General features: G+C 43.8%; 1 long non-coding RNA gene across 2 annotated transcripts in view; it reads left to right on the forward strand.

Moving 5' to 3' along the window:
- The window catches only part of LOC114858206 (uncharacterized), a 17,542-nt gene extending 7,933 nt beyond the window's left edge, over window positions 1-9,609 (forward strand). The window contains exons 2-3 of one of the 2 annotated variants that reach the window (XR_008695116.1): window positions 702-983; window positions 1,767-9,609. This is a non-coding gene — a long non-coding RNA (uncharacterized LOC114858206). Of the gene's footprint in view, window positions 1-701 lie in introns of both variants that reach the window. The other variant, XR_008695117.1, reaches the window with a different exon arrangement.
- The last annotated feature ends 1,471 nt before the right edge of the window (window positions 9,610-11,080 follow it).

The raw sequence follows: 11,080 nt of genomic DNA on the forward strand, positions 1-11,080 counted from the left end.
TAGCCTGAGGTCTTACTTTTACTCTTTTACAGTGACTTATAGTCATCCCTCTAAGAATCTTTTGTCTAAATGTCAGCTTCTAAACGTTACCTATCCCGAGGCCCGGGTCTCTTTGTTCTCTTTGGGATGGACCGCAGAGAGAAATCACTGTTAAGTGATTCCATTCATATTCAGCTTGCAGTGTGGAGAGGTGGTGCAGTCCATTGATGTACAACATGTCCTTGAGCCTTTCAAGCCGTTTTGTGTCACGTCAGGTTTTTTGTTCTTTCAGTTTTACACCAAGCTGTAGGCATTCGCGTTGCCCCAGGTGAGGAGGAAAGCAGAAACCTTACATGTCAGAAAAGTTAGAGTCCCTGTTAACGTAAATGAGCGGCGGGTGTTGTTGGTTGAGTAAAAAGTAATTGTTCACTTCCTTGAGTACTTCTTTTTGTCTTTCATACATCCCTATATTTTTTAGGATGGTTTTCAGTCAATTTTGCTGAGTACGTCCTCAGACTTAAAATGAGTCCACTTTCACCTTTCACTTTCTTACAATGAACACCTTACTCAACTGAGGTAAAACCACACAGGTGCTTAAAGCCTAAGTGTTTTACCCAGGACCTACGGATGTACATGAGATGCTAGAACTTACATTATGAGGGTCAGATACTGTACAGTGCGAGGCGTTGAGACAAAATGTCTTTGTTACTTATTTTGTGCAGCACCTCCCCGTGAACAAGCATTCAGACGGAGGAAACCTCCAGCAGAACCGGGCTCAGGGTCGCCGGTTAAGCACCTTGACCAGCGATGGTGAGATTTTCTCAGCATATCACTTCAACAGCAGCTTATCAGGAGGAGAAGTCCCCAACTTGACTGTCAGTGCTGAGTTTCAGACATTTGACCTCTGGAGGTCACCTGGCCATCACTGGTATTGGCGAGCCATTCACCTCTTCACCATGAGAACGCACTCCAGGCCTCGATCTCCCATTTCGTCTTGTCTAACGGTGATTGTCTGTGTTATCAGCTGTGCTTTCCACATGTGTAACCCTTATCCTTACTGGGTCCAGTTTTGTGTCTTCATAAACTTCTACATATCAAAGCCTGTCCTTCCTCTACCTAGTGAGCATTTACCCTGAATAAATGTGTCTTTTCCTCCACAAACCAAACTTTGTTCCAAAATTAGGAATTTCCCTTTTTTCTTTTTGGTAAAAAAGGCAATTGTACTTGCTCAGCTTTTAATCCCCCTTTAGCAACGTGATTGACAAATGAATTCCCCACAATAAAAGCTGCTCTGAGCTGCTGTAATTCTAATCATAATGAGCACAATAGCCCGGGCTGCACTACAATCTGTCTCATATAGATGTGATCTCCTCTGCTTAACGGCAAGCGAATGACACAGCCAGAATTTGAACAGAACATTTTATCACTTGTACATTTTCCAAAAGAACACAGGGTTAAACTCACAGGAATGGAGGAAAGCGTGTCAGTCTCTCTGGAGTAGACAGATTTCAAAGCACAGCAGCAGCCGTGAGCCAAATACCGTTTTATTCCGAGCATAGCTGATCGACACCTCTGGGCTCTGTTGATTACAACATTAGGACACAGTTCTCCGCAGCACATGCCTTAAGTGTCCATTCACACCTATTCGTCACAGTTTATCCCGCCTGACAGCTTGTTTACGTGACAGGTATTTATGTTAAAACACAGAGTTCTGAACTGTCTGCGTTGCAAAGGAGAAAAAAACGACCGTCTCTGCAGTTCTCATATCCCCTGTGTGTATTTGCCAGCTGAAGGCCAGACGATGGAGCAAAGGGCCCCGAATCCGCCACCTCCAGCTGCAGCAGGGATCCACATGTTGACGTTACGGGTGGGTCTCTGTTTTCCGTCTCTCTCTTTGCTCGAGGGGTGCTTTAAATCCCCCAACTTTGCTAATGTTGATGTTCTCCCTTCGCCTTGTAAAAATCCGATTAAACTCCCACCCAAACAGATAAAACATGCACGTGTGGCTGACGCAGAAATGAGCTTGATATTGTTTCTATATTAAACTAATGACAAAATCAAGATGGGAATTTCCATCTTTGACAATTCAATGCTGCTATTTTTGTGTGTACATCTCATTCGTAGCTCGGCTACTTGCTATTCCCTACCAGCACTTCCTATCTAGGGGAGCAGAGGAAATAAAAGGGACAATGGCTGTGTGGTGCATATGATTCGATTTCCAACACTATTATACTGTATATACAAAAGACACCTTTTTACAGAGTACTGCACAGTACACGCAGTGGATGATTTTTTTAGGGATTTTTAAAAGGAAACTGTAATTTAGCATGTGTTTAGAGGGTTTGAGAAGTACTGCTGTGTATGTGAAGAGAGTACAAATCAATTCAGCGAGCGAGTCCAGAGGGGCAGTGTGAGGTCTTTTATTTGGAAAAGAGCTACTATAACCTGCTCTCGCTCTCCGCTTGATGCTTAAAGCTATTTCTGACCAATCTGTCGGCGAACACGCTGCATTGTGGGTAATAGGTGCCACATTTGGACAAGGAAGAAGTATGAGTGGAATATAAAACCTCTACCTCCAGTTTTGCTACATTGATTTTTATCACTTTCGTTTTCTCACATCGGGTCTTAAATGCAGGACATGAAGTAAAGTGTGTCCAGTGTGTATGTACAAAGCCTGTTTATAGACTAGGCATATTCCCCATTATAAACACTCCTAGGTAAGACATGGGAAGAGATATACAGGCTGTCCAGAGTAGAGTGAATAAGATGACAGTGATTTGTTCTTTAAAGAAGCATTTTGTTCAAAGTACAGTACAAAAACACGGCAAGGTGAACTTCACAGAAAATAGGATTCTTTTGGTTGAAAACAGTACAAAAAATATTTAATAAAAATATTTATTTTGAGAAAATATCTCAAAATATTTGAGAACAACTGATTTAATAAGATCAGCACAAAAAACAAGGGCAGACAGCAAAAGTGTACAGTTTAATACAGTGTCTCAGTTAGGTCTGTGTTTATGCCGATGTTTGACAAATGACTAGTATGAGTATTTGTGACACAGCTACACTGATGTTTTTACAACCCAAACAGGTCACCAGTCCATTAGTGGGTCACATACTCACAGGCAACCACTATCTCTCACACGTGGGGAGAACATACAAAGTCGACATTTTATCATGAAAGCCATAAGAAAATCAATTTACCTTAGATCTCCAAATATCCTAACGTTGTTTCTGCACCGACGTTCCGTCTCTTTGCTCGCTCCCTGACAAAGTTGTTTTATAACATTTGCTGTATAGCATACTAATATCAGTTTTCTTTGTCAGTGTATTTTGAGTGATGTAAGTGACATAAACCCATCCGGGTGGCTTTAGCGGACGCAAGGTTGCTATGGCAACCAAGGGGCACTATAGCCAGATTAACAAATGCTAAGAAGAAACTGCAAACAGATTTTTTTGCATCACACTGACTTGTTTCACATGCTTCCCTATCAACAAACTGTTATTTTACTACTTGTTTATGTATTTGGCCATAGTAAATAACCAGCATTGCACAAAGAATGAATTATGAAATCCGGCATGAGTGAAAAGTCCTGGTTTAACTTAGTCCGATTGACTTATCCTGCCTGGACCTATTCTATTAAACTGATCCTGGCTTACAAAGACAGCACTGAATAAACATCTGGATGCTATCTGAATGGTCCTGCTCCTTAAGTTCAACTGGAATATTGGGAAAATTCCATTTTTATGCAGTTATGTGCAGCCCTCAGCATTCAGTTGTCAGTTTCCGTCTGTGTAACTGAGAGATTTAGAACAACAAACAGCGTTCAGTCACCATGAGCGCTTCAAAGTCTTTCAACCACTATAATACGATGACGTGCTCCTGACGACTGAAGCTCAGCGGCTGTTTACCGCTGCCTTGTGTTAGAAGTATGACTTGTGCTAATCAGCCTGAGAGCCTTTTGTGATGTTGACCTACAGTGGGAAACAGCATGTGGCACCTGTATGAGATGTGAACTAAATGTAAACCAGGTCTATTTGTAGCAGGTACAAATGGTTCCTGCATTGTGTTCCCCTACAGTACGTGCATGCAGATTATTCATTATTCATTGTTATTGTCTTCGCCACCGCAGAGGTATTTATCAACGACAAAGGTTATCAAAGCCTCAAATGTATGAAATAATTGATGTGACAGTTGATGCAGACATTAATTATTTATTCCTGTAAATTAATCCATGGCTGTAATACAGAGAACTGTCATAAGGTGAATAATGCCTGCAATCAATCAATCAGTCAATCAATCAATCAATCAGGGCTTTTAAATGCCTGGCAAGATATTAACTTTTAAAATACTGCAGCTGTAACAATGCAAAGTAAAGGAGATTTACATGTAAATGCATTTCTAACTGGTTTAAACTTTGTCACCGAGACACAAAAACATCACAAAATCATCAGCAATTAATCAGCAATTAGCAAAATGGCATCACCATAAATTAACATGTGGCCATAGTGGTTTTTTACCCAATCAAGAAGACAATTCTCATTACCCTCATGTGAAAGAATGAGCTTTGGCTGCAGAGAGTTAAGTTGCTGACTTTTAACATCAGGCAGACGTCCTTGATTCACCAACAGGATAAAGTCTTAACTCCCCTTTTCTGTCTGAGAGTAATGAGATTAGAGCAGCTAAGGCGCGGTGTGACAGGCAGGATTCCTGTGGCTCCTTTTCATTTTACACCGTTCACGCTGAACCCTCCTCCCTTGTCTCATTCATCAGGTCATTATAAAAGGAGGAGAGAACAAAATGGTCAAGGCGTGAGCCCCGTGTGCTCCGTTCCTGTTAGACCCACAGGCCGCCGTGGTGCAGCTGATCCCCGGCTGCAGCGGCTTTAAAAACTGGGTGGTGGAGTTTCCTTCTGCACGACACATGCAAATAACTACAGAAAAAAAAACAACTCCTATTCGACTCACTGTGAATAACATGTTGGGGAGCAGGTGAGCTGTCGGGAGTCTGGCCACGTCTCGTAAACCAGAATGTGAGAGCCGGGAACGAGGCCTGAGGACGCCAGGCTCCCGTCCAGTCAGCGCCTCTCTGCACCACACATCCAAAAACTGCTCCTCATCATGTTCTCCTCCTCCTGTTCCACACTCCCAGCTTTCTTTCGACTTTTACAAGTAATTCCAGAGTTAGGTTCAGCCTGCGTTGTGCTGACGTGCGGGTTGCAGATTCCGAGAGGAGCCGACGGTGAGACGCAATCATGGAGACAAACTGTCATTTGCATATCATCACGACGTCGCTTAAATCGCAAGCGGGGGCCGACTTTGCTGGACGCGAATAACTGGGTGGTTTACGTTTTCATAACAAGGCGCTCCGCACACGATGGAGTCACACGATTAATCAGACGCTTGTGTTTACCGCATTGGCTGGAAGCAAAGCAGCGAGGCCAGGATTGGAACAAAGTCCAGAGCTGCAAAATGAATTGGCAGCAACCAGTACAGTCTTATCATCAGGTAATGAAAACAGACCTGCACTGGTCTGTAAAACCCCCCTCCTCACTGACATTTTAAGCCTCTTCACCACAAAGCTCAATATTTTATTAATGCTAAGGCCGTCAAAGTCAGAGCTACACATTCCCTAACCTTTCATAAATGCCATAAGTCACAATCTAAAAATCTTACACTTCTTTGAGTGCTATTAAAATACATTTTCAGTTCCAGCTGTGGGGATGGTTGGAAAGTTTGGACCAGACAGAACAACAGCTGCCGTCACTGTGAGGAGGTGCAGCCGGAGGCCACAGCAGCCTGGCCGCTCTACGACGGGGTCTGTGTGGATGTTGGCGGTGATGTTTGTCGTTCTCTCGTTTCCTCCGCTCGCAGACGCGCGGAAGACACGTGACGAAGGGCGTAAACAGCAGTGCTGCTGGTTTACACTGATCTAGAATCAGCGCCTTCTGCAGGATGCGGCAGCTTGAGCTTTTCTAATTGAAGACAAGGAAAGCACCTGGCCGGCCCTATAGTGAAAGGCAGATCAGCTTCTGTTAAATAGGGGAATACATGTCTACAGTACTTTGCTATTCTAGATTATTAAGTAAAATGTTATAAATTATGCCATAGAATAAACACACTGAGTAGAAATCTCCATTGTGTTGCATCTTTGGTAGAAGCCAGATGTTGCTTCCCGAGGCGTGTAAATGTTTTATACAGACGTTTTCGGGCCATTTCTTAAAGGTGAAGGTCACTCCTGAGATGGATCTATAATTCTGGGGTTGATCAGGGTCATAATGGCTTCTTTTTTTTAAAGGTGTTGAATAGATGTGTGAATGTCTTGGGACACAGCCGGAGAGGGGGGAATTATTCATGAAGGTAAGCAAAGGGGAGTCAATAGCGCTGCCCCCAGGAATTTAGATGGCACAGAGTCAAGAAGCCCAGCACGACAATGGCTCCAGCGAGTCCTCCATCATTAGTAGTTATATTTATATAATTGTCTCTAGCCTTTGTTGCGACCGGTTTTAACAAGGTAAGTGCTTTAATTATAGGTGGCCATGAAATGTTCCCCGCAGCCTCTGACCGTTATCAAACAGTAATATTAGTATTTTTTTTCCAGTCATATTTTACAGGAGAACGGTCTCAAACCAACTAAAGACCCGAAGGAGAGAGCGGCGCAATCAGCGCCTTGACTGCTGTGACCCCACTCGCTGCCTGAAACCGCTTTAGCCCAGCGTCGTCTCCTTCTCCGTGGGGCTGAGCTCTTCATCTTCATTCATGCTCGCTCATGTAAAAGTCTAGCGCTCTGGGCAGGTGTTCCAATTAGCATGGAGTGATAAATATATTCCAGCACATGCAGACACAAATAGCCATAGCGTCCACTTATGTCCTAATTGGCCTGAGCCGCGTTTCTGAGTGTGCGAGCTGAGGAATGCTCCTGTCTTGTGCTGCTCCCCAGCTGTGCTAATGGTGGAGAAACAAATACAGTCTTTATTGTACATGCTTATGATTGTATGTACAGGTCTGCACATTGTGCTCTGCTCAGACGAGACAATATTTATTTTACGGTTACTTTTCTCTCTTTCATTTTACCCATAATGATTTACCGTATCTCGGAAGACCTCATAGGACCATAAACGCCTCATAGAACCTCCCACATGTAGAATGGGAGGAGCGCATCTGACCAGCTCGCAGTGCAGGAGGCAGACCCGTCTCTGTTTCTAACACTAGTCCAGCTGCTGTAGACTGTGGATGCAGAGGTCGTCCCTTCGCTCTCTCCGTCCCACACATGCACACAGTATGTCGCCATTGAATGCACCGCTCTCGTTGCTGTTGGCAGATGATGCAATGAATGAAGTTAGGCAACGGGCACGTGCACTATGCCTTCAACTCAGACCAGGATTAAAGGCTCCATGCTCCTTTATGTTAACCTGTGCACACACTTGCTGTAGGATAATACACTAGCTGTCAGTCTTTACTTGATTGGAGACAGTGTGATCAGGAGGAATAAGTTAAAACTGAGATAAAGTTTTATATTTTAGTTTACCCACTCTGCAGTTTCTCTAAGCTCTACAGTTTGTAGATGGAGGATTTATTATTGTTATTATACCAGCATTTCACATTTTCATAACAACTCGTACATTATTCATTACTACATTATTCAATATTCTTTACTTTAAAAGCAACTGAATTCCTGGAACACGCTGGGAACTAATCTACTATACTGCATTGTTTGCTCTTACACTACTTAATATTATGAATGTCCCCATATAATTATTGGACAAACAAAAACAAAACATCTATTATCAACTAACTGAGCCCCATCTGTGGTCAACGTGCCAGTGGGCAAGGCACCGGGTTACAAATTGCTCCTGAAGGTTTGGCTACGAGACTAATACGCACACACACAAACATAGCAGCCGTGCGTGCGCGGACCCGCGGCGATAGCTCTGCTTCTGCCCGCTGATGTCACATGTGGCTGCAGCGGCGGGGACCCACTCATAAGTGATTGTGGTTCATAAACAAGGCTGGTGCCGCAGCTTTGATAACCAACCTGGCAACGAAGGAGCTGCGCTGTTGTCTGTCTGTAATATGGAAGTTGATGAAATATTTTGGTCTCAGTATTGTCTCATTACACAGGGCCATCTGTACGTCAATATTCCTCTGCTATCGCTATCATCGGAGTTTACATCCATTCTCCTACTTGGTGTTCATGTGAGGAGAATAATTAATAATTAATATTAACCACTTGTTGTAATTTCGTACAAAAATGAAAGTCGTATAGGAGCAAAAGGGACAAAGGGAGTAGCTGCATTAAAGTTCAAACTGTGATCGTCAGTCAGGCAGGTTGATTAAAGATTAGTTGTGTCAAAGGCAGTGACAACCGGAAACAAGCAGCTGGGACAAGCTAAATACACAGGAGGGGAAATGGACGGGCGCTTAATGGACTGTACCAACGTTGGACTGAGACCAGAGGAGCAAAGACGACAAACAGCCAAGAGGTCAATCAGAACCAGAACGAGTAAATCTGTGCATCAACAGTAAAGAAGTGGCAGTTTGTGACATTTGTGCTTTTCTGGTAAAAGCATGTCGGATGTTGATGTCAAATGACTTACAAGGGTTTTAAGTGATTGTGTGATTGGTGTAGAGATTAGTGGCACTGGCAGACACTAATTAGTCCTAAAATATGTGCCTCCTACATCTTAATTCATCATAAACACTGCAGGTGAGACTTCCTGATAAAACCTGTTCTCTGGATGATAGAGATAATAAAGGAATAAAATAAACATTTGAACCATGACCTCACAGATCTCCACTGGTGGTGGAGAAGAAGGTGTGATGTTTCTCCACAGCCTGTGCTTCATTTCACTGAGTGAATGAGCCTTGACTATCTGCCTTGCTCTTTTGGGTCCACATTTTAACAACAACGAGAAACCGTCGAGTCGAGGAAATAAAAAGAAAGCAGCAGCTGGGAAAGGGACGCGACGCGGCGAAGAAGAGGAGATGCAGCGAGGGAGCGCTGGTCAAGCGTGTGAAGAGCCAGTTAGCGGCAGCCACCGGAGCTAGGTAAACCAGCGCAGGAGGGTCCAAATCCAATCTGTGGGAACGTTTGTGCTGCAAATAGTCTTTGGAGCCAGCACAGGAGCTTATGGCGTTCCCACAGGCTTCCACGAGGGAGCCGTCGCTCTCATTAGCAGCACTTTGACAGAGGAGGGGAAGCGGTCAGACAGAATGGCCGGGTCACGGACCAACATTCCTCACGCTTCTGTCCTTATTTCACTTCAACCTTTATCGTTGGACGTTTGACATCCTTTCTCATTTTCTCATTCACTGGCCACATTTCCCTTCAAATGAGCGGACTTTGCATATTTGCCGCCTGCAATGAGACGTAGCACGACTTGATGACTTTTTTTCTGTGTGTGTTGCCGTTTCAGCTCAATCACAAAGCAAAGCGACACAAACTTAAATGACCACTTTACAGTAGGTTTGACCAACTGTCATCAGAGACAAACATCCATGTGCATCTGCATTCCAACCCTCTTGATTTGCTGGATGAATGCTTTTAATGTGAAAGAGCTGCTGTAGTAAATGTTTACATCTATGAGAAAATTCTAATAAAATAATGAGTTTCACAGTGGCACACTCCAATAATACGCAAGCAGTTCATTTTTAATGTGATGAATGCAACATGAAACATGAAAAAATTGCTTTTATTCATGTTGTTTATCACATTAATCTATAGGAAACATTTATAGATTAAACTTTCAAGGTTGTTCATAATGATCCTAGAAAAGTCAAACACAACAATAATGCAGAAGCCGTTTGATTCAAACCTGGTTTCAGTCACGTGTTTTCTGTTTTATTGCCTGCACGCAACCGCTTTCATTCATGTGGCGACCCATAAACAGGGAACAGACATTTAACCTTTTGTTTAGCCGGTATTCAACAATCATTAATCAGTTTTCAGGGTCTTAAACTTGCATCTGAACTTTAAAACATTTTGGTTCACTGATCAGGAAGAAACATCCTATTTGCTGTTGGTTCCCTTTTGCTGCCAAAATAGTCCCGACCCGTATTAACCCTGGTGTGGTACCTGGTACCAAGGTGTTAGCAGCACATCCTGTCACTCCATGGTTTGGACTCGTTTCTCCAGCAGGTTCAACAGATGCGGGGCTGAATTCAGATCTGGGGAATTTGCAGCTGAGTCAACAGTCAGTGAGGATATTGGATTTTTCAGCAGACTGTGTTGATCTGGTGAAGGCTAGTCCAGCTACATGTATGCCTGATCTGAGAGGTAAGAGAGTTCATCAGCAGTGTCGAAGCTTGCTGCCAACTAGTCTGAGCCTGCGGCTGGAAGATTTATTCAGAAGGAGAAAATATTCAAAATCAAACATACTGATTGATAATAGGATGCTAATGACACGACAAAAGAGACGTCCAATCGTCTCCAAGCGTTTGCTCCAGTTAATGCGGGGCTCCGTGAAGTAGCTCTCATTTTCCCAACGCGACGGTCACACATCGGCGTGGCGCCGCATCGCCGCCCACAAGGCTGCTTTGTAAACTCATGCCATTGATTCGGAGCCACATGCCCAACGACTGCGCGGCAGATTAGTCCTGCAAGAATGCGTTAAGGTGTTCCCCCGAGCGGCCGAGAAGCCATGTGTGTGACAGGCCCAGACAAAGCGGGGGGGATTATGAAGCCCTTTCCTTCCAGGCCCCACAACTTTCATCCGCTTCTAGTCGTTTTATGGAATTTTCCAGACACCCCTGGAGGATTTGACGACCGCATTATGCAATTTATGAGAACGGAGCTTGTTAATGTGGGAACCAACGGAGTCTTATCTCGCCTGCTCCTCTCTCCTCTTCTGACCTTTTCCCCCTCATTAAAATCCTAAGTATATAAGAAAAACACAGTCAGCCAACATCGTGTCTGTCCGCAGGCGCGATGCTCATTTCTACAGGCTGCAGACGCATTCCGACAGTAAATATTGTTGTTAACCTCGTTAATTGTATCAAACTGGAATGTGTCTGCGGCGTCGCCAAGAGACGGGGAAGCTGCTGCTTTGATACGTGGGCTGCTTATAGAAAATGGAAATTAAAACTTCCAGAACAGAAACTA

The sequence above is a fragment of the Betta splendens genome, chromosome 7, assembly GCF_900634795.4.
Source record: "Betta splendens chromosome 7, fBetSpl5.4, whole genome shotgun sequence".
NCBI classification, from domain to species: domain Eukaryota; kingdom Metazoa; phylum Chordata; class Actinopteri; order Anabantiformes; family Osphronemidae; genus Betta; species Betta splendens.